Source organism: Sciurus vulgaris, assembly GCF_902686455.1.
Source record: "Sciurus vulgaris genome assembly, chromosome: 6".
In the NCBI taxonomy this organism is placed as follows: domain Eukaryota; kingdom Metazoa; phylum Chordata; class Mammalia; order Rodentia; family Sciuridae; genus Sciurus; species Sciurus vulgaris.
The window spans coordinates 37,465,374-37,489,621 of record NC_136466.1 but is presented as its reverse complement, the minus strand read 5'-3'; the positions used below and the strand labels follow the sequence as shown (position 1 = coordinate 37,489,621).

Here is a 24,248-nt window from a genome sequence, read left to right as displayed (position 1 = left end):
GAATGGTATCAAACTAAAAAGCTTCTACACAGCAAAGGAAACCATCATGAGTGTGAAGAGAGAGCCTACAGAATGGGAGAAAATCTTTGCCAGCTGTACTTCAGATACAGCATTAAAATCTCAGGGATATGAAAAAACTCAAAACTTAACACCAAAGACATCAAATAACCATAAATTATTGAGCAAACTGAAAAGACACTTCACAGAAGAAGGAGTACGAATGGCTAACAAATATATGAAAAAATGTTCAACATCTTTTACAATCAGATAAATGCAAATTAAAACTATACTGAGATATCATCTCACTCCAGTCAGAGTGGACAATAAAGAATACAAGTAACAATAAACGGTGACCATGTGGGGAAAAAAGTATACCCACACATTGCTGGTGGGACTGCAAATTGGTGCAACCACTCTGGAAGCAGTATGCAGATTCCTCAGAAAACTTGGAATGGAAGTACCACTTTGACTCAGCTATCCCACTCCTTGGTATATATCCAAAGGACTTGAAAACAGCATACTAAAGTGATGCAGCCACGTCAATGTTTTTAGCAGCTCAATTCAATAGCAAAGCTATAGAACCAATCTCGGTGCCTTTAAACAGATATATGGATAAAGAAAATGTGGTATATAGACAAAATGGAATACTACTCAACCATTAAAAAAAAAAAAGAAGAATGAAATGACGACATTTGCTGGAAAATGGATGGATCTGGAGATTATCATGTTAACTGAAATAAGACAGTCCCCAAAACCAAAGGTGGGATGCTAACACACAACAAGGGGGTAGGGAAGGGAAGGATAGAAGTTCAGTAGATTAGACAAAGGGGTTGAAGAGAAGGTAGGCAGACAGGAATAGGAAACAGTGGAATGAATCTGACAACTTTCCTATGAACATGTATAAATACACCACTGTGAATCTCCACATCATATATAATCACAGGACTGGGATCCTAATGAGAATAAGATGTTCTCCATGTTTGTATAAATATGTCAAAATACACTCTATTTTCATGTGTAACTGAAAAGAATGAATAAAAAAAGGAATTTGATCAGATAGCAAGTGTGGGGGGGCCTTTTGGTACAATGACTTAGCTGGATTTTTACTGAATTGGACTAAGTGAGCCAAGGACAGCTAAAGTTCACAGACCTATCAAAAGAGGACTCAGAGAAGTCTGATTCGAAGTGTGAACCAAGGAGAGTCTTCAGTTCCCTGTCCTGTTCAAGACTTGGGAACTTCTCTTTTTGTCTCCTCTTTTTTTTTTTTTTCTTTCAATAATGTGAGTCCCTTTGTTGGAGGATATTTGCTGGATGCTATGAGGAGTCATGCACTCAGTGAGGGGAAATTTTTATGATAATAAAAAGAAAAATACAGTTTGTGAATCTAGAGGGCAGTCAGTTGAGAATTCTAAATATCAGGCTTGAGGCATTTTTAGATGGTGGAGTAGGGGCAGCAGCAAGTTAACGTGTTTCCTGATTTGTAGCTTCAATATCTTGATGATGGCATTGGGTGCAAGTGCTCTACCACTGAGCTATGACCCCAGCCCATCACTACTTCCTTTGTGTGGCAGCGGTCAGGATAGAGAAATGTTAGTGAGTGTCCTTTGAATGATCTCTGACTCCTCAACACATGTGTTCCTCCTGTGGAGCTGGGACAGAATTCCGAAGATAAGGGAGAAATGAGATAACTTGCAGGAACATGTCTCTACCTTAAAAATAGGTTTAGTGTGAAAAAATATAGGATATTCTTCCTTTCTGAGGCTGAAACATAGCCCAGTATGTGTATATGCCACATTTTGTTTCCCCAGTCATTCATTGATGAACATTCAAATTCTATTTTGGATTAGTAAGTCAGAAAAGTTATTGTGCAAATCTCAGAAATAAGGGTGAACAAGAGAGGGGAAGGGAGGAGGGACACAAGAGATAATCACTGTCCTCAGGTGCAAGAGAGAGTAGCTTCTCAAGACGGAGATGAGATGGTACAGGAGAGGGGTACCGCCTTGGCAGACCTCTCCTGTCTGTCCCCATTCTTGTGTCACTAACCTTGGGTGTGGTCTGACAGACTTTCCTTATTACTGGAGCCTGTGGCTCTCATGGCCCCATCTCCCTGCCTGCCTGCTGCTGCAGCTGTGACCCTTGCACAGTTTTTTCTCCAGGTGTAACCTGGGTTTTTCCACCTTCCTGTACTTGGGTATTTGTGCTATCACTCCTGGAGCCTCTTTAGCAATGAGGTTGTACCACCCAGAACTCTGTTCCCAGGAGACAGGAGGCAGATTGCTATTTCCCTCCAAAGGCCCTCTGCCAACAAGGGGGTACAGCACCCTCAGACAGCTGCAGGTAGGGAGTGCTAGGGTTCACCTGGGAGACAGGTGAACAGGCTGTAGAGAGACAATGCAACCAGATGGGTGGGTGGTAGGACAAGCTGGCCCCAGAGACCTTCTTGCCTTGGGTTCTCAGAGGTGGCTATGGAGGGAAACTAGGTCGCAGAGTCCTCTGCATGGGCTCCTTTTTTTGGAGATAACATCAATATAAGCTTCCCTGCCTAGACAGGTGCTGGGAGGAGAGGAATCAAAATTAATACAGTGACTCACACTCTTCAGTGTTATTAGAAAGATAACTTCTAATCTACCCATCTTGGCATCCAGTCTTTTCATTTTGCCTCAGATTCCCTTCTCTGGAATATCTTGGAGGATTGATAACATAGGGGACACAAAAAAATCTCATCTTTGGGCTTGGTGTGCTGGAAACAGACTTGAAGGAGTTTGTGCCATCTTTTCTAGACCTACTCCCTCCCCCCTCCTTCATTATAGTTAAGGATTCATTGAGCAAATTGTTAACAAAATGTGAAACCCCTTGTGCTATTTTAGATACCTTTGGGAATGAGGGGCAAGTGTATCTTTTTTCTGTGAGGAGGCTTGAGTAAAAGTAAAAACTATACTGGTAACACCAAGTTCTGAGAATTCTCTAGACTTAAAAAGAAAAAAAAAGGGGGGGGGGGGGACTGTGAAAGGACTAGCTGTCAACACAAGTAAATTGTTTCATTATCTTAAGGTATAGAATGCTTTTCTAAATATAACATTAAAAGCCAAACATGCAATAAATTAAAAGGAAAAACATTAACAGATGATAAACAAAAATTGGAAATCTGTGTAAAAACAGAATAAGCAAAAGCAAAGCATAAACAGGTAATGTTCTTAGTATATATTCTCTTACAAATTAGTCTTATAAATGAACTTCTGATTCATAAAAGAAGAAATAAAATGGGCAATAAGCATAGGAAATTCAAACTGAAATGGCATACTACTTTAAATTCAATAAAAAATTTGCAAAGTTAAGAAAAATAAGGTGGCAAAAATTTTCTGGAGGGCAGTTTGGTAATATATGTAAAATTTAAAAGAAACCATATTCCCTCTTATTCAGAAATTGTACTTCCAAGAATTTACCCTGGAAAAATAATTATCCAAGTGTTGCAGAGATGTATATGTAAAGGAGGTTCACAAAAGCATATTTATAAGAGAAACCTGGAAAAACTATAAATGTTTCCTCCACCAGGGTATTTGTTAAATAAATAATTGTAAATTGAAATAATGGAATACTTTTCAGCCATTATTTGATGATGTAGAACTAGATTTATTGACATAGAAGTCAATGATATACTATAAAAAAACCAATAGTAAAATTTAAACACAAGTAATGATGTGGTAAATAAACAAATTTTTTGTTTTAAATAAGAGTGTATGGTGTGTGTTAGTATACAGGAAAATTCTGGTTAGGTATTAGCAGGAATGTTGATGCTGGTTACCTGGAGGGTGGGTTGCCTGGGGAGAGGCAGGTGATGTACTACCTCCTGAACTGCTTTCTGCCTTGCCTGAAATTATTTAATAATGGTCATGTATTTTAATACATGCCAATTTGCTACATGGGCAGACTGGAAACGTGATGAAGACAGTTCTTGGTGGCTACCACATGCCAAATTCTTCAGGAAGACTTACATTTTTTTAGCATAAAGACAGATGTTAGAGTTGTCAATAATACACACATAGGCATTATAATTATCCATATCATGAAGACTGATACCTGAGAGTACATCCATTAATAAAATGCTATTATCTTGATCAACCCTAATGTGGTCACCTAAATGACTTCTTATCTCTGGGATTTAATTACTCTCTTGCACTGAGAAGTGAGGGTGTTTGTTGATTAAGTACCAAGGGATTTTTACTTTAAGGGATTATTCAGGAATCATTTCTGCTTCATCTGAAAGTTTGATTTCTTTGAATTCAAATTACACAGACTCAGTTATTAAGCAAAAGCACCAATAGAGTGGGAGAAATTATCTTCCTGGACATTGGGATGGGTGATGGGGGTTTGAGGATCTGGTTTGTACGTTGGGGGAAGTTAAAAATGCCCAGCTCCCCCAAAGCCCATCCTGGTCTTGCCACTTGCCGCTTCTGCTTGGGGAGGCAGCCCTTTGTGAAAGGATGTTCTGGGTGTGTGGCCCCAGCCTGACCTTCTGGGGGTGAGGAGTATTAGCAGGGGTCATAGGATTGCCATAACAAGCCTTTATTACCCATGCCTCTTGGGATACTCCCTGGAGAGTTTTACAGTAAACTTAACAAAAGAAAAGAGGAAAAGAAAAAAAAAAAACAAAAAAAAACCTCCTGATGTTTACTTTTTATGATAATGAAAGCAGTCAACAGGGAACTTATAATGAAAGGTTCATACTTTTCAAAGAGTGGACTAATTAGGAAATCTCAAGTACATCCATTAATTATCTTGGTCAATGCTAATGTGATCATCTAAATGAGTTCTCTTCTCTGGAACTAATTACTCTCTTGAGCTGAGAAGTGAGGGTGATTGCTGATTTAGTGCCAAGGGATTTATTACTTTCAGGGATTCTTCAGGGATCATTTCTGCTCCATCTGAAAGTTTGACTTCTTTGAATTCAAATTATACAGACTCAGATATCAAACAAAAAGCACTGCTAAAGTGAGAAAATTATCTTCCTGGGCATTGGGATGGGTGATGGGGGTTGGAGGATCTGGTTTGCACCTTGGGGGAAGTGTAATTATGGAGTTAAAAATTACCCAGCTCCCCCAAAACCCATTCTGGACTCTTGGCTTCAACTCTGTGGTATGAGGGTAGTTTGGCAGCCAAATATGATGTAACTTTATATTCTTTTTTATTTTTAATTATTTGACTTTTACGAATTATAGTGTGATCTGATATATCTTGTATATGTCATATTTGTATGCATTTGCATGTATAGATATATGGATGGATGGATACATACATAAGTGTACTATTTATTCTGAAACTATTTTAGACTTACATAAAAGCTACAAGAATAATAAATAACCTATCAGTTATTTCCCAGCTTCTATTAAGGCTAATGATTTATATAACCCTAGGATAGATTTCAAAACCAGCAAATTAACATTGATACAATGCAAATAACAAACTACAGGCCTTACTCAAGTTTCACGAGCTTCCTCACTAATGTCCAATCCAAGATCCCACAGTGTATCTTATTGCCATATCTTCTTAGTCTCTTTGCCTCTCCAATGTTTCCTTAGACTTTTTCTTTTATAACTGGACGCTTGTTAGGAATGATGCTCACTTCTCTTGTTGAATGACTTTCAGTTTGGGTTTGTTGGCTGCTTGCTCATTATTAGATAGAGAACATGCATTTTTGGCAAGAATGCCTGTGGAGTGATGTTGTGCCCTTCCCAGAGCATCATTATCATGGAGGTGCATGTTGTCAATCCATCTTATTAGTGATGATGTTCATCTTGATTAGAAAGGAAAGAGTTTGAGTTAGGAGATGGTGGAAACAAAACATGCCACAACCAGCAGAATGTTCCAGCCTGGGAAAGGGGCTGGGCTCTGTTTTGGGAAGTAAGTTTGCTTATTGACATGCCTGAAGGGGGACTTGTACACCATAAGGACTTCCCCTAGGTGGGTTCTGGCTATGGGAAACCCCTATCCCTCATTAGGGCCTAGAGAACATGACTGGCTATACATGGCTTTATCAGTTCTGTGCTCTAATTAGTTTTCTCAAACACTTTTGCCCATGACCTATAATAATGACCAGAAGAATGATAAAAATAAAATGAACAACACTTACTCAGCCAGATATTGTAGTAAATGCTTTCTACGCAATATTTTTTCATTTAATTGTTATGATGTATAAAGGAGATATTATTATTAACTTTACAATTTTTTAGATAAAGGAATCGAAAGCAAATGAAATTATGAAACTTATCTACAGTTACAAACTTCCTAGGAGATAATGTCTGAATTCAAGTCTCCTGGCCCCTGGCTATTCCCCATACACCATACGGACGCTCACTGCTGAAAGGTGAACTCATTACCCATACAACCACAGACCCACAGCATACACCATACCCTGAAAGAACACAACATGCACACTTACATATCCCAGGTACATGCACACTATGCACAATCACATTGAACATTATGCATGCTACTTACCCCTACACAACACATGCCACATACACACCACATACATTATACACACACCATACAGACCCACATATAGTACACACCACACAAATACCATATACACATACACATGCCACGCACATGCACACACACATACACACACACCAAATACTATACATTATATACACCACAATAAACATACCATGCATACACTCACACACTCATGCATATACCACACATACCCCAGATGCAAACCATACACACAACCATATCACACATTCATGCACTCTTGTGTGTATACAGCCACACACACTCACACTCACATAAGCAAGAAAAAAACTTGTGCAAACAGAATTTTTCTCTTCCAGGTGTGATGCTCTGAGATTTTGCCTTGTCTTCCATTTGATTTTTTTAAAAAATACTGGACATTGTTCACTATATTAATGATTCTCTAAAGAGTAGAAAAACCATGCCCAAGCTCAATGAAACTGAGAGACACTAACACTATCCTGTCATCTATGTATCAAATCTGGGGCTTGACAGCAAAAGGACCTGGGGGTTAAAGACAATGTAGACTGGCTATGCCATGGATATTTCTGAGAAAATTTGTGATTTTAAATGTGACATATGGGTTACACTTTTTGGATTTCTCCGTAAAATTTGAGGATGCTTTGTTCAGAGATTTGATATTTTTCTTGCTCAGTAAGAGATGTGTACTTTGACAGAGAGTCATAGATTGTGGTCTAAGATACTTTAAAAAATGTTTTTAAAGAAAATTCCAGCCTTCTGTAACCAAAGACTTTATAGCTAATTTATACATTTTTAGGTGATGACCAACATATTGAAAACTCCTAAGTAAAGTAGGGAATTGACTCAATAGATTGAGGCATCTAAACCCTGGACATTCAAATTAAGGCCTTCCCTCCTCCTCCGAGTTAACCTCCAAACCCATTGAATAAACTGCATCAGGAAGTTTACCTGGGGATTTGGGCCATCCCAGGCAGTCTATGCTAACAACATGATTTATGGTGGAAGCTTGGGTCGTGTAGTACTGACTTGACCTATGGTGAGTCTGGGGATGGAGCTCAATCACACAAGTGGTCAGTCAGCTATCTGACCACATCCCAGGCTCAGGTGAGCTTCCTCAGTTGAAAATAGTCTGTGTATGCAGTCGTGCATAGTTGCAGGGAAAACACTGTTTATACTGCTGCACTGGGAAAGCACAAGTAGAAGCCTGTATCTGGTCTTTCCTGGGTTCTATATATGGTATGCCTTTGTTGATTTTATTCTTTCCCTAGCTTCATTGAAGTATTGTTATGGTTTAGATGTGAGGTGTCTCCCAAAAGCTCATGTGTAAGACAATGAAAGGAGATTCAGAGGAGAAATGATTGGGCTATGAGAGTCAACCCAATCAGTGAATTAATCCCCTGATAGGGATTAACCGAATGGTAATTGAAGTGCTAGGGTGTGGCTAGAGGAGGTGGGAATTGGGGCATGACTTGGAGGGATATATTTGTATTTGGTGAGTGGAATCTCTCTCTCTTGCTTCCTGAACATCATGTGAACTGTTTCCCCTCTCCCACACTCTTCTGCCATGATGTCCTGCCTCACCTTGAGCTCCGAGGAATGGAATCTGCTGTCTATGGATTGAGACCTCTGAAAACCGTGAGCCCCCCAAATAAACTTTTCTTCCCTTAAAATTGTTCTGGTCAGATCCCTTAGTCATAGGAGTGAAAAAGTTGACTAAAACAGGTAGAAGTTAAATAAAAAAGAATGGCCTAAAATTAAAGTATATGCTTTGGTGAGTTTGGGCATATGTGTACAATTGTGTTATTATCACCGTGATCAAGGTGAGAAATATTTCCATCATCTGCAAAAATTTCCTGGTGTTCCCTTTCCTTTTGATGGTAAGAAAGCCTAATATGAGATTGATCCTCTTAACAAATGTTTAAGTGTGCAATACCTTATTATTAATCATAGTCATTATGTTTCATAACATATCTCTGGAACCTTTTTATCTTTTATAACTATAATTTTAAATCCATTGACCAACCTCTCCCCATGTCATCCTCCTCCCACCCCTGATAATGACCATTCTATTATCTACTTGTAAACACTTGACTCATTTTTTAAGTTCTATTGATGTATGATTAACAAAATTATATATATTTATAGTTCATTTGATTATGTGTACATTGTGAAATGATTAAATCAAGCAAATTAACATGTCCATCACATCACACATTTATCAGTGTTTTTTTTGTGGTAAGAATATTTTAGTTCATTTTATTTAAGTTCTGCTGTGGTTTGAATATTGTTTGTCCCCTCTGAAACTCATATTGAAATTTATCCCATCATTACTTATTAAAAGATGGGACTAGGTGGAACCTTTAAGAGGTTAGAACTCTGTCCCAAATAATGGATTTATTAATTTAGTTAATTAATGGATTAATAGGTTAATGTGTTATTTCAAGATTGGGTCCTCAAGACTGGTCCTCAAGAGTGGGTCCAAAGTCCATTTGGCTAGTTCTACTGTCTGACTCTCACCATTGTGTTGCTGCCTCATGAAAGCTATAATCAGATGAGACCCTTTGACCTTGGACCAGAATTATGGGCCAAAATATTATAACTTACCCAACATGTAGTACTGTGGACAGACACACACACATGCAAAAACAAAAACCAACAAAACTAAGATACTCTCTTAGCAATTTTCAATACATAATGCATTATCATATGCTGTTCAATAGATCTCTATTATTTTGTTTCAATGAAACTTTGTACTTTTTGACTAAAATCTCCTAATTTCCTGTTTCTCTTCCTGTGCAGCCTCTGGTAACCATCATTTTTAGATTCTACATATAAGTGAGCTCAGAAGGTATTTGTTTTTCTGTGTCAGGCTTGTTTCACTTAGAGTTATGTAATTAGTTGGAGTTTCCTTTACATGGAGATAAAACAGAAATTTCTGGTTGAATCCTTCCTAAAACATATTTAATTGCTCTCAATTCAATGATCATCATTAAGTTACTCTTTGAACATTTCCTTCCTTATTTCCTTCCTCCCTTTCTTCCTTTTTCAGCACTGGACATCAAACCCAAGGTCTCACATCTCTACCACTGAGCTACAGGCCCAGCCCAGATCATTTATTTTCAGTAAAGCAGAATGCCCGAATTTGGGCCTCTCCAACAGAAGCCAGGAAGATACTCAGGCTGCGGTTCCCAAATCCCTGAGAGACACACTTCTCTATTCAAACATAATTCTATAGTTCTTCCTTGAGATTTGTCAGAATTGTCTCTGCTCCCAGGCCACATCTGGAAGCTTGGTACCCTGTCCTTTTACAGATTGGATGTTGAGATCTGGGCTGAATGCATAGGCAGGAATCTAGCCCCAAAGTAGTGACCAAACTCACCCATGTTGACCATCAGCTTGACCTCCTTGGTGGGGAGGGCAGGGTGGCTGTAGAATGGGCTCTCCTCCAACCCTGCTCTCTGACCCACTCACCCTCATGTCTGGGTACTTTAAATATCATTTATACTTTGCTGATTGTAATGCATCTTTTTAGCTGGGAGCTCCTCCCTAACTGTGGATAGGTTCCCTGGCATGTCTAATAGGCAATTCTCATGGAATATGTCAACTGAAATTCTGATCTCTTCCCACCCCTGACCTGAACTGTCTGGATAGCATCTTCTCTGTCTTAGCTGATGGCACCACCATAGTCCATTTGCTCAAGCCAAAAAATAAGGGCCATTCTGGATTTTGTCTTGTAATCACATCTGCAAATCCAATCAGCTCTCTCTTTAAATTATACCTCAAATCTTACCACTCTGCAGCACTACCACTGCTACCCCTGGCCCCTGGTCCTACTCACTTTCATCCCTTGTTTTGATATGCCTATAGACTCTCCAGCTTCCCTCCTTTTCCCTGCATCTGCCCTTGGACTTCTTTGTCTGTTGTTAACAGCAACTAAAGTGGTTGGGTGTGCAGCTCAATAATACAATGCTTGCCAAGTGTATGTGAGGCCCTGGATTCAATGCCCAGCACCACAAACAAAATGAACCACTACTACCAACAAACCAGAACATGGTAGCTGAAGACGGCATCTTCCTCATGTCATCACCTAAAGGTAAAAACACTACATGCTATGGGCTGTAGGACTCCCAATTAAATCTGAAGATAGCACATGACTGTGGTGCCATGCTTAAAGCATTTTTAATTGTTGGGTAGGCTATTGTTTTTCTATGATGTCAAAGGCCTTAATGCAATCAAGTAACTGGTAACTGAACTTTAATTGAATATTATTTACCAACATCTTAACTAGGTGTTATTTAGTTACTGCCTGATGGACATGAGACTTTTATATATGAAATCTCACCCCATGCATACTTATGAAAAAACTAAATGATAACATAAATAAATGTATAAATTTAACTATTCAAATATATTTCTCTCCCTAAATGCCTCTCATTTTTACTTTTTTCTGTTCTGGGGACTGATCCCCAGGGCATTCCACCACTGAGTTACATCCCTAGCTATGGGGGGCCTCTCTGCCACACCCTGCATGGATGAGAAAAGGGTTAACTGCTGGGAGGATGTTGGCTATTTTTCAATCTATTATCCCAAAACTTATCTATTCAATAAACACACAAGAGCCAATACTCTTTTTAAATGAGAGGGGGCATGATGGGTCTGGCTATACAAGCTCTGGCATCTAACAACAGCAACCTGGAGTAAGCCAACTCTCTTATTTTTAGACAGACAGGTAAGGGGGACAAGACTGGGAGGAGCTTCTTCTGTGATGGACAGGATAGGGTGGAGTTAGGGGAGCCATTCTCAGGAAAACTGGGCAGGGAAACCTGTGATTCTGCTAGATAAAGATGGATTCCCACATCTCCCCCTTTTTAATATTATTTAAAATGCAAATGATGGGCAGTTATTTTGAGGTTCTGGATCTTGGTTCTGAGAGCTGCTTCAAGGTCCTGGCTCTTGGTTCTGAGGGTATAGCAACCTGACAGATCAACAGAGTTAACATGGCTATATTGTGATTGGAAATTTAACTCCTCCTTGTTGTTCAGTCATATTTTCAGCCTCATTTGTGTCCACCATGGCAGGTGGAATCTTTGGTCCACTTGGTTCTTCCTCTTTCTTCTCCTCATTGACTTCCTGTTCTCCCTGGAGGTCAGGGCTGATATCTCTGGTTCGATATTCAAACATTTAAACCTTGGCTTAGGCCCTCCATGCTTGATGGTATGTTCAGGTACACAAATAAGGTGGAATTCTCCTGAAAAGACACAAATATGGCCTCTACCCCTACTATTACTGGATCTGGTCCTTTCCACTGTCCTGTTTGTAAATCTTTCCACCAAACTAGACCCAATGCATATGTCATGGTGGAAGACATATGTCTTTCCACTGCCCTGTGACCTTCAGAATCACAATTTAAAAAGTTTAAAACAAACAAGGCATGATTAAGTTTATTCTGTGGGGTCTTATCTCCCCCTTTTTGTTTTTGTAATTGTAGCTTAATAGATAAATGAGCTTGTTCTACAATAGCTTGACCTTGAAGATTATAAGTATCTGTTTTGTGTTCAATACGAAATTGGTGGCAAAACTGTTGAAAAGAAGAACTAGTATAAGCTGGAGCATTATCAGTTTTGATCTGTAATGGACAGCCTAATACTGCAAACACAGCTAGACAATGAGAAATAACATATTGAGAGTTTTCTTTTTAGCCTCCAGTCTTTACTTATTCTAGGGGGCTAAGCAAGTGTACATCTTAAGTTACATTTAAATATTGTTTCTTTTTTAAATGTCTGAGAATGGCTTTGTTTTGGTTTTAACTGTTTTGGTAGGTAAGGTCAAGCTGGTTGAATTGACCTGTTCCTGTCTCTTATGAGTCAGCTGAGTTCCCACAGGGGTCACTTGTGGGGAACTTGAGAGCAGCTTCTTAGCTCCTTTAGTGCCATTTGCTAGGTAGGGTCTCCTTGATGAGGTGGCTTCCCTTGGAAGCATCAGGGATGTCTCCCTTTTCCAGTGACCTCCTCTGCAGCAGGTGCACTGATTGGCTTTTCTTCTTCTAGTGGTCTCATCAGTCTCTCTGATCGGGAGGTCATATGGCCCAGAGTTGCAAAGTTCCTTGAGAAGTTCTCTTGTTCCACTGAGGGTAAGAGTAAAATACTGGTGTTCTTGGTACCTTTATTTTAGTCTCGATCTCTAAGTTTGATTTGAAACATCCAGCAAGCCAATCTCACTAGTCATAAAGTAAGAGTACTGGGCTTTAACTTCAATGTCTATAACTTTACAATTATTTACCCACTTCTATTTAATTGGTGTCTATATTATCTTATCTGTCCTATAGGTGATGTCATATTATCTCAAATTAATTTAGGTTGTTAGTTCTTGAAGCAGTACATCTGCAAAACACTAATCAGGCAACAGTTATAGAGTTTACAAGAAAAATATAAAATGGAATAAATAACAGTAAAAGCATATTTAGTTTGTATAATAGCTATCTTGAATTTTGTTGAGCTATACCTTATATTCCCTGTTTGAGAGCACAGTAATTTTACAACAAAAAAAACAATCTTTTGAATATAACTTTAAATGAGCTAAAGTCTGGCTTATTTTGGAGCCATTCTAACATGCAGTAAGGTGGGAGGCAGAGCCTTTTTTCAGGTAAGGTGGGACTCTTCACAAATTCTAAGTGTTCTAGTTCTAAAGCTGATCCCTGCTGCCTCTTTAAGCATCATTTTACAAAGTTTACATACATTGTTTCCAGAATCTACATGAACATCAGTCAACAATATGATATCACATCTAAAACATGAATAAAGGAGAGACTGAGAGAGCTTTTATCTTTCCTTTCATATAGTAAAGTGGCAAAATGCTTTCATGTTTCACAATATTAATCTTTAAACAAGGTTAATTCTCTCACTAACTTTTAGAAATACATTTACATTTTTATCCCAGTGTAGAAGGTAACAGAATTTTACATATATTCTCTTGATAAGAGGTCCTGTTATAGTACATTAAATGATATAAATAAATCCCCAATAAAATTTACTATTCTCATAAATTTAAAGTTACCATTACAGACAAGTTTAGTTTAGAGAAGAGCAGCTTGATAAATTTTCTGCTTTAAAGACTTGTATACCTGGAAGATATGAACATATTTAACATACAAAGAAGAGTGACCACTCCACAATTACCTTGATATTTTTATATTAACCAAGTTTAGTTTTTAGAGAAAAATTTAGATTCTGTAATGTAGTACAATACTCAACAATTGTTGTTTAATCATAATTGTACAAACCCTAATTTTTAAGACTAATTGTTCTAAAGAATAAAACTTGACTGACACAATGTTAAGAGTAAATCAGTGTTTCAAAGAAATCCTTGTCATTTTAACATATGGATTAAACTTTGGTTTACATCAGTACATTAGTATTTGACCTTAGGAAAAACCTTAAGTAGCTTTAACTGATTGTCTCATATATATATATATATATATATATATATATATATATATATATATATATATAATCAACTTAGTTACACACAAACTTGTTGAAATTTGCCCTTTATTTATACACAGACTTTCTTAGTACTTATTTAAACCCTCATGTATTTCCTCACACAAAGACTTTCTTACCCAGAAACATTTTTTTCTTCTACTAAATATATTTCCATATCTAGAACTTTTTATTTTTCTCTTTCCTATCTGTTGACCCCTTTTTTGTTCACATTTTGAAACAACTCTTATGAAATTTCTGAATTTAGGTAAATTAATCTATTTTAATAAAATAAAATATTTTATGTTACTTAGAGCACTTTAACTGAAACACAGTTGAAAATTTTGAATCCCTTTGTATATAGAATTGTACCTTTTAGGACCTAACTCTTACTAACATTGTTTTTAGTGATGGCACAAAGCAATTTTAAACCCTTTTTATTTACCAATCTATGAAAACACCAATAATGTTTAAGTATGTTACCCCATGGAATTTTAGGAGTTAAGGGTACTAGATGTTATTTAACAGTTAGCATTTTAACTTTTGTAAATTAATCATATGCTCAAACGAACACATTTGTGTAATCCCATACATATCAAATCTAATTTACTTATTTTACTGTAAAAACCAAGATGTGTATTTGAACAGTATTTGCCATATTTTTCCTGTTGAAGAAAAGTCCTAGAAACAATTACTATTAGACATTTTATAGACATTAACATTTTATTAGTTTGACCACCTAGAGACTTTTGTGTTAAGTAATTTTAAAGACATTTTACTTTGATTCATTTACCCAATTTAAATTGAACCTTTTAAAATCATGTGAATTACAGATATCTGGATCCATTTTTAATTTTAATTCATGAGCACTTGTTATTTATGTCAATTTTGATATTATGTACATGATATTTAGATGCACATACATAGACAACACAATATACACATAACACAAAAGCAAAGGCCTTATAGCTTTTTATACGTGAATTTCCATTGCAATGTAACAGATGTTCAAAAACTCTAGTTGAATTTAAAAAAGCACTGATCGACAGATCCAAGATAGCGGACTAGAGGGTGACTGCATCTCCCATTGCTCCAGAACCCAGGATTCAAGAAGGGGAGGCATTGAGAGACTTGGACTAACAGAGAGCCACGGGGTGAGTCTCCCCCGCTGGGTGAAGCTTGGCCCGGGTGACAGGCCCGGACAGGGGCAGCTTCTCAGAGGGGCAGCCCTGCTCCCTCCAGCGATGGGCTCCTTCCACAGCCAGCTTCTTAGAGCAGGCCGCCCAGTGAGAGCCTTTCCGCACAGAGCCAGCTCCAAGTCCTGGACCCAGCGATGACCCAAGCCCACAGGTGGCCTCAGGGACCAGGGCAGGGTAGCCAGGGACTTCCTCGAGCATCCCTGCTCCCTCCAGCAGCAGGCTCCTTCCACAGCCAGCTTCTTGGAGCAAGCCGCCCAGTGAGAGCCTTTCTGCACAGAGCCAGCTCCAAGTCCCGGACCCAGCGGCGAGCCCCGGCATGCAGGCAGCTTCAGGGACCAGGGCAGGGCAGCCAGGGACTTCCCCAAGCAGCCCTACTCCCTCTGGTGGCAGGATCCTTCCACAGTCAGCTTCTTGGAGCAGGCTGCCCAGTGAAAGCCTTTCCACATAGAACCAGCTCCAAGCCCTGGAACCAGTAGCGGGCTAGCGGAAGCTTTCTTCAGAAGCACTGCATTATCAAGTTCCTCCAGGACTTCAGGCTACTGAAGGCTGGGAGGTGATACACTGGAAATCTACAGGGACACTATAAGCCAATAGAGGAAATCTGCAATATCTCCGAGTCCCACTGACATCTGACCATTATGAGAAAACAAGGGAAGAAAATGTCCAAAACAAACCTAGATACTATATCAATAAAACCCAAAGACAGCACAGCAGAAGAAATGTCAGAAAGGGAGTTCAGAATGTACATAATTAAAACAATCAGGGAAGCAAACGAGGAGATGAAAGAGCAAATGCAGGCATTGAAGGAGGAGATGAAAGAGCAAATGCAGGCATTAAATGATCGCACCAATCAACAGTTAAAAGAGCAAATATGGGAAGCAAGAGATCATTTCAATAAAGAGTTAGAGATACTGAAAAAACAAACAAACAGAAATCCTTGAAATGAAGGAAACCAAATCATGTCAAAAAACAAAAATGAGTCAAATGACTGGGAATACAAATCATATCACAATAATAACCCTGAATGTTAATGGCCTGAACTCATCAATCAAAAGACATAGACTGGCAGACTGGATTAAAAAGAAAATTCCAGCAATATGCTGCCTGCAAGGACTCATCTCATAGAAAGAGATACCCATAGACTAAAGGTGAAAGGATGGGAAAAAACATACCAAGCACATGAACTCAGCAAAAAAAGCTGGAGTATCCATCCTCATTTCAGATAATGTGGACTTCAAGCCAAAACTAGTCAGAAGGGATAAAGAAGGACATTACATACTGCTTAAGGGAAGCATAAATCAGCAAGACATAACAATCATGGATATCTATGCCCCGAACATTGGCTCATCCATGTATGTCCAACAAATCCTTCTCAATTCCAGAAATCAAATAGACCACAACACAATAATACTAGGTGATTTTTGACACACCTCTCTCACCACTGGATAGATCTTCCAAACAAAAATTGAATAAAGAAACCATAGATCTCAATAACACAATCCACAATTTAGACTTAACGGACATATATAGAATATACCATCCAACAAAGAATGAATACACTTTTTTCTCAGCAGCACATGGACCCTTCTCTAAAATAGACCATATTTTATGCCACAAAGCTACTGTTAGCAAATACAAGAAGATAGAGATACTACCTTGTACTCTATCAGATCATAATGGATTGAAATTAGAAATAAATGACAGAATAAAAAACAGAAACTTCTCCAATACCTGGAGATTAATTAATACACTATTATATGATGAATGGATAACAGAAGACATCAGGAGGAAAACTAACAAATTCTTAGAAGTAAACGAGAACAAAGACATATCATATCAAAATCTCTGGGACACTATGAAAGCAGTACTTAGAGGAAGATTTATTTCATGGGGCGCATTCAACAAAAGAAGTAGAAATCAACAAATAAACGACTTAACACTACAGCTCAAAGCCCTAGAAAAAAGAAGAGCAGACCAACACCAAAAGTAGTAGAATACAGGAAATAGTTAAAATCAGAGCCAAAATCAATGAAATTGAAACAAAAGAAACAATCAGAAAAATTAACAAAATAAATAGTTGGTTTTTGAAAAAATAAACAAAATTGATAAACCCGTAGCCACACTAACAAAGAGAAAGAGGGAGAAAAATCAGATTACTAAAATTCAGAATGAACAAGGAAATATCACAACAGACAAGAGTGAAATACAAAACATAATTAGAAGCTATTTTGAAAATCTATATTCCAACAAAACAGAAAACCTCGAAGACATCAACAAATTTCTAGAGACATATGAATTACCTAAACTGAACCAGGAAATAAACTGAAATAAATCAATTTCAAGCAATGAAATAGAAGAGGTCATCAAAAGCCTACCAACAAAGAAAAGTCCGGGACCAGATGGGTTCTCAGCAGAGTTCTACAAAACCTTCAAAGAAGAGCTCATTCCAATACTTCTCAAAGTATTCCATGAGATAGAAGAGGAGAGAACCCTCCCAAACTCATTCTATGAAGCCAATATCACCCTGATACCTTAACCAGATGAGGCACATCTAGGAAAGAAAATTTCAAACTAATATCCTTAATGAACATCAACGCAAAAATTCTCAATGAAATCTTAGCAAATCGCATCCAAAAATATATTAAAAAGATAGTGCACCACGATCAAGTGGGTTTTATCGCAGGGATGCAAGGTTGGTTCAAAATCGAGAAATCAATAAGTGTCATTCACCATATCAACAGACTTAAGAATCACATGATTATTTTGATAGATGCAGAAAAAGCATTTGATAAAATACAGCATCCCTTCATGCTCAAAACACTGGAAAAAATAGGGATAGTGGGAATATTCCTTAACATTGTAAAGGCCATCTACGCTAAGCCTATGGCCAATATCATTCTAAATGGTGAAAAACTGAAAGCATTCCCCCTAAAAACTGGAACAAGGCAGGGATGCCCTCTTTCACCACTTCTATTCAACAGCATCCTTGAAACTCTAGCCAGAGCAGACAAACCAAAGAAATTAAAGGGACACAAATTGGAAAGAAGAACTCAAACTATTCCTGTTCACTGATGACATGATTATATATTTAGAGGAACTGGAAAATTCCATCAGAAAACTTTTAGAACTCAGAAGTGAATTCAGTAAAGTAGCAGGTTACAAGATCAATGCTCATAAATCCAATGCATTTTTATACATATGTAATGAATCTTTAGAAAGAGAAGTTAGGAAAACTACCCCATTCACAATAGCATAAAAAAAATAAAATAAAATACTTGGGAATCAATCTCATAAAAGAGGTGAAAGACCTCTACAATGAGAACTACAGAACTCTAAAGAAAGAAATTAAAGAAAACCTCAGAAGATGGAAAGATCTCCCATGTTCTTGGATAGGCAGAATTAATACTGTCAAAATGGCCATACTACCAAAAGTGCTATACAAATTCAATGCAATTCCAATTAAAATCCCAATGACGTACCTTACAGAAATAGAGCAAGAAATTATGAAATTCATCTGGAAGAATAAGAAACCCAGAATAGCTAAAGCAATCCTCAGCAGAAAGAGGGAAGCAGGCAGCATCACAATACCTGATCTTTAACTCTAATACAAAGCAATTGTAACAAAAACGGCATGGTATTGGTACCAAAATAGACAGGTAAATCAATGGTACAGAATAGAGGACATGGACACAAACTCAAATACATGCAATTTTCTCATACTAGACAAAGGGGCCAAAAATATGAAATGGAGAAAAGATAGCCTCTTCAACAAATGGTGCTGGGAAAACTGGGAAACCATATGCAACAGAATGAATTTAAACCCGTATCTCTCACCCTGTACAAAACTCAACTCAAAATGGATTAAGGACCTCGGAATCAGACCAGAGACCCTGCATCTTATAGAAGAAAAAGTAGGTCCAAATCTTCACCTTGTTGGCTTAGGATCAGACTTCCTTAACAGGACTCCCATAGCACAAGAAATAAAAGCAAGAATCAACAACTGGGATAGATTCAAACTAAAAAGCTTTCTCTCAGCAAAGGAAGCAATCAGTAATGTGAAGAGAGAACCTACAGAGTGGGAGAATATCTTTGCCACTCATACTTCAGATAGAGCGCTAATTTCCAGAATCTATAAAGAACTCAAAAAGCTCTACACCAAGAATGCAAATAATTCAGTCAACAAATGGGCTAAGGAAATGAACAGTTCACAGAAGAAGATCTACAAGCAATCAACAATCATATGGAAAAATGTTCAACATCTCTAGTAATAAGAGAAATGCAAATCAAAACTACCCTAAGATTCCATCTCACCCAAATTAGAATGGTGATTATCAAGAATACAAACAACAACAGGTGTTGGCAAGGATGTGGGGAGAAAGGTACACTCATATATTGCTGGTGGGGTTGCAAATTAGTGCAGCCGCTCTGGAAAGCAGTGTGGAGATTCCTCAGAAAGCTTGGAATGGAAGCACCATTTGACCCAGCTATCCCACTCCTTGGCCTATACCCAAAGGACTTAAAATCAACATACTATAGAGATACAACCACATCAATGTTCATTGCTGCTCAATTCACTATAGCCAGAGAGTGGAACCAAGCTAGATGTCCTTCAATTGATGATTGGATAAAGAAACTGGCATATATATACAATGGAATATTACTCCACCATAAAGAATGATAAAATTATGGCATTTGCAGGCAAATGGATGAAATTGGAGACTATCATGCTAAGTGAGATAAGCCAATCTCAAAAAATCAAAGGACGAATGATCTTTCTGATAAGCAGATAATGACATATAATGGGGGGTGGGAGGGGTTATCATTAGGGTTAGGGTTAGGTTTAGGATTAGGGTTAAGGAGGGTAACAAGAATGGAGGAAGGAAGGACTGTATAGAGGGAAAAGAGGGGTGGGAGGGGTGGGAGGGGTGGGGGCGAAGGAAAAAAATAACAGAATGAATCAAACAACATGACCCTATGTAAATTATGATTACCCAAATGGTATGCCTTGACTCCATGTACAAACAGAGAAACAACATGTAAAAAAAAAAAGTGCTTCTATGTAAGGAAAGAAAAAAAAAAAAAAAAGCACTGATTGAAAAAGTCATGAGCTCAAAAGTGTAATGTACAAAGCTGCTCCCTCTGACCTTTCTGGTGTAGCCATTTCCCTGCCTCCCAACCACTTGTCAAGCTGTGAACATCCTAGCTAGCTATTGGTTCATCAGTTGACTTGCAAGTATCCTTCTCTGTTATTGGTCCCGTTAGCCTGGCAGAATTCCACTACTTCACTGTAGCTACCCCGCCATTTTTTCTCACACTTCTCTCTTTCCTACTCATTTTCTCTATCCTCCTCACTTTTCCACTCTCTGTAGAGCACGCCCTTTCTCGTTCCCTTTCTTTTCCTCTCTTTTTCTCTCTTACCCTGCAGGGAAACACTTTGTTTGCTTAATAAACTCCTTTATGTGATTTCCCATGTCTGGCGTAGTTTCTGTGGGATTCCTTACAAAAAGTAAAGAATTTAAGGAAAAAAAAAGAGTCCTGGAAAATTACACAGCCTTTTAGTTATTTTGGTAAAGCACCATACAATTTACTTTTTAGTTTAGATTAGCTGGAGTTCAGGTGAAAGACAATTTTTCCTTTTATTTTTCTTGGGTTTGAGACTGGTCTCCTACTGAGTCTGCAGACTTCTTCCATTTACATTTCAATGTAAGCCTTCCCAGAGATCCCTGAGGAGCTAAGAGAGATGAATGGTTCCAGCAAAAACTTGATGCCGAGACCATTTTAACCATTTCTTATTTTTAGGACATGTTTGGATGTCAAAGAAAATTATGAGACCTTATTTCCCATTACTTTTGAGAATGAAGCTACTATGCTAAGCTCCTTACTGAGATATGCCATTGGCTATTGACCTGGTTCATCCATGGCCATTTTGGGTGAATAGTTTTAGGGTTATTTTCCTCTCAGTGACAAACAGGTTCAGTCTTGTTCAATAGGTACTCTGAGAACAGAGGCTTGAAGTAAGGCCCCTTTTTGATATTTTAAAAGTCTCTACTATATTTTGGTTCTCACAACAGGGCAGTTGTTCCGTGGTGTAGAGTTTTTTTAAGGACGCTGTAAAGAGACTTAGCTAATTCCCTATACCCAGAAATCCAAGACCTGCAGTATCTAGTTAACCTGGGAAGCCTGAGTTGCTGTATGGTCTGGGGCAGAGGATATTGTCTTGTGGTGGCTATTTTTTCCTGTCCTAGCTTGTGGGTTCCTTGAAACAGTTGCAATCCTAAGTATTGAACAGGTTGATGCCATAATTAAGCTTTTTTCTTTGATATCTTATAATCTGTATCAGCTAAGATGTTTAGGAGTTCCGTAATGGCCTTGACATTTCTCCTGTGTGGTAGGACCTCATCACATATGGATTGTAAGAGTCTTAGTATGAATGGTGTGTTTTCTCCACACATAGAGCATGCAGATTTTAACTCCCTTAATGTTGCAAAAGGAATAAGCACATGAGTTCTTTTCGGTCCCTCAGAACTTTGAGAATCATTTTGCTCAAAAATGGGGTATAACTCAAACTTTGCTAATTCCTTCTCTGCCATATTAACAGTGATAGCAATTGTTTTTTTTTTTTTTTCCACAGTGTCGGAATTTATAGAATAACAATAAGTTTACAGGCTCACCACTTTCACCGGCGACAGTTCACTGAATACTCACGGGTCACCCGACAGACAAAAGCCAGGTAAACGTGTTCTTTTCTTCCCATCTTAATTTCTGGTGTCTCTATGTGTTTATGTGTGTGTGTGTGTATGTGTATTTATTTATCTTTTCCCCACAGAAAAACTGCAGGGCTACAGGATGCTGTGCCAAGAGCACTGGTAAGCGGAGACAGAGGGACAGTAGAGTCAGAGGGTCATCGTCGGTGGTCAGGCCAGTTCTGCAGAGCTGTTAAAGCAGAGGGTCTGGATGGATGGCAGCTAGTCTGAGTGTCAGCTCCAGGTGTCCTTTTGGAGTGGCCCTCTGTGGTCATCAAGGGCAGGAGAGACTACACTCTGTTGAAGTCCAAGGACGGAGATTCGGAGATTTTTCACTGTGATGATTTTCCTAGGCAGTTAGTGAGGAGTGGCCAGGTGACCGGGTGAGTGTGCTACAGTGGGGGGGCTCCTCCTTTTATGGGTCTGAGGTGAGGGGTGGCATCTGGTGAGGGGGATAAGCTCCCGTGCCTGGCGTTGCTGATGTGATTGGGGATGCTCCTGTGTCCAGGCGCTCCTGGGTTGGTTTGATGAGGTGCACATATCAGTTATTTATCACCCTGCCAGGCAGATGTGGTCCTTCCACCTTGGCACTGGTACTCAAAATGGTGTAGCTCATGGCAAACTACTGCTTTATAAACTAAAGTAACTCAGGGCAGGGCACAGTCTGAGAACTGCCGTTCTACATATTCTGGAGCTGCTCTCCCCAGCTCCCACTCTGGAGAAACAGGAGCACAGTCACTTATGGGGAACAACCACATCAAACAGCTCCATCTGGCTGTCTGTGGGCATCCTGACTAACCACTTCCTGGTCAATTCCTGTGAAGGTACAACTAGGAGTTGACTTCGTGTGGGTCATGCAAACTGACACAAAGTTCTAACTTCAGTGGCCTGGGGCAAGCCGGTGGCTGTTTCCTAGACTTCTGGATGTGGCGGCTAATGTCTTGATGATCCAGGTCTCTCCCCTGTTGTCCGAGTTAAAAATGCACATCACCTGATCTGGCTGCCAGGGGCTTGGGCGCTGTTGTGATCCATATTAACAGTGATAGCAATTCTTGGTCTTGTGACTTCCTTAGGAGCAAGATGGGGCACTGGAGCAGGACCTTTCAAATGTAAATTACAGATGTCCCATGCTAACTCATCCTCCTTTGACTTTGAATGCTCTCCAGTCTTCTGAACAGAGATTCCCCCCTCCCCCCCCACCCTTCAGTATCTCTTTGTCCATGGGGAACTACTTAAGGCTAACTACTAAAAAAATTTTAAATATGTTCCCAGAAGACAAAGAGATACTGGAGGATGAATATTTCTGACTCTTAAAGTTCTTTTTTTTTTTTTTTTTTTTTTTTTTTTTTTTTTATATTCCACACTGTTTTATTACAAAGGTGAACTCTGATCCTTGTGATGGGCTTATCGATAGGACGATAAGCACGAGCACCAGGACCTCCAAACTTTTTGGACTCGCAGCGACAGGGGTCAGCTACCAGCAGGGTTCGGTCATACTGGATGAGGATGTCTTTGATCTCCTTCTTGGAAGCCTCATCTACATATTTCTGGTAATAGGCCACCAGGGCTTTGGAGATGGACTGACGGATAGCTTGTATTGCAGCGTGCGGGGCTCGATCATCTCCAGCGGACGCCCATTCACCTTAATAAGGCCGTTGCCCGGTTTGCAGTGCGCCACAGCAGTGGCCGTCTTCTTGCGTCCGAAGACTTGTACGGACTGAAGTGGACCCTTGGACGGCATGGCTGCGAGCATAGAGAGAGGTCCTCACCGCGCGGCGCTGCAACCGGAAAAGGTCTTAAAGTTCTTAATAGCATTTCTAAGTCCCATGATTAAATCTCCCAAAGTTCATGAATAAACATCTTGGTTCAAGTAAAAGCAAGTTTCTATTATAGTCCAAACTCTCAACATTTTCAACTGTGCTCCTAGACATGTTTTAAAAATTCCCATAGCCTTCCATTGTGCTTCCAATCCCCATACTATTTCTCCTCTCATCAAGAGTCTTGTCACTGAGGGGCTCTGCCTGAGCAGGGAGCAGCCATGCCTGAGCAGGGAGCAGTCTTGTGTTTAGTAGGCTTTTCCAGTCTGCTGTTTCCCATCCTCCCCAGCCAGGAGCAGAAACCATACGTTTCTGGAGGGCTGGAAGCCATGGCTGGAACACACATATTTAAACTAGGAAACTTGCTGAGTAATTTCCCCTCCTTAAATTAGAGATTACCCTGAATTCCTGATTGGGATCTTTCCTTCTCAGGATTCTAAACTTTTACACCTACCTAAAACAATTTAGTTCTCAGTTTCATACAGGTCACACAGAGACAGGCAGACCTGCCTGATT

At 39.1% G+C, this 24,248-nt stretch overlaps 1 protein-coding gene and 1 pseudogene across 2 annotated transcripts in view; one reads left to right on the top strand and one right to left on the bottom strand.

The window, feature by feature from the left end:
• The window catches only part of PGBD2 (piggyBac transposable element derived 2), a 68,881-nt gene that overhangs the window by 24,175 nt on the left and 20,458 nt on the right, over positions 1 to 24,248 (top strand). The window lies entirely within an intron of this gene.
• Positions 23,226 to 23,703, bottom strand: LOC306663419 (small ribosomal subunit protein uS9-like; annotated as a pseudogene). Its single transcript has one exon. The product of its transcript is annotated as a small ribosomal subunit protein uS9-like (transcript).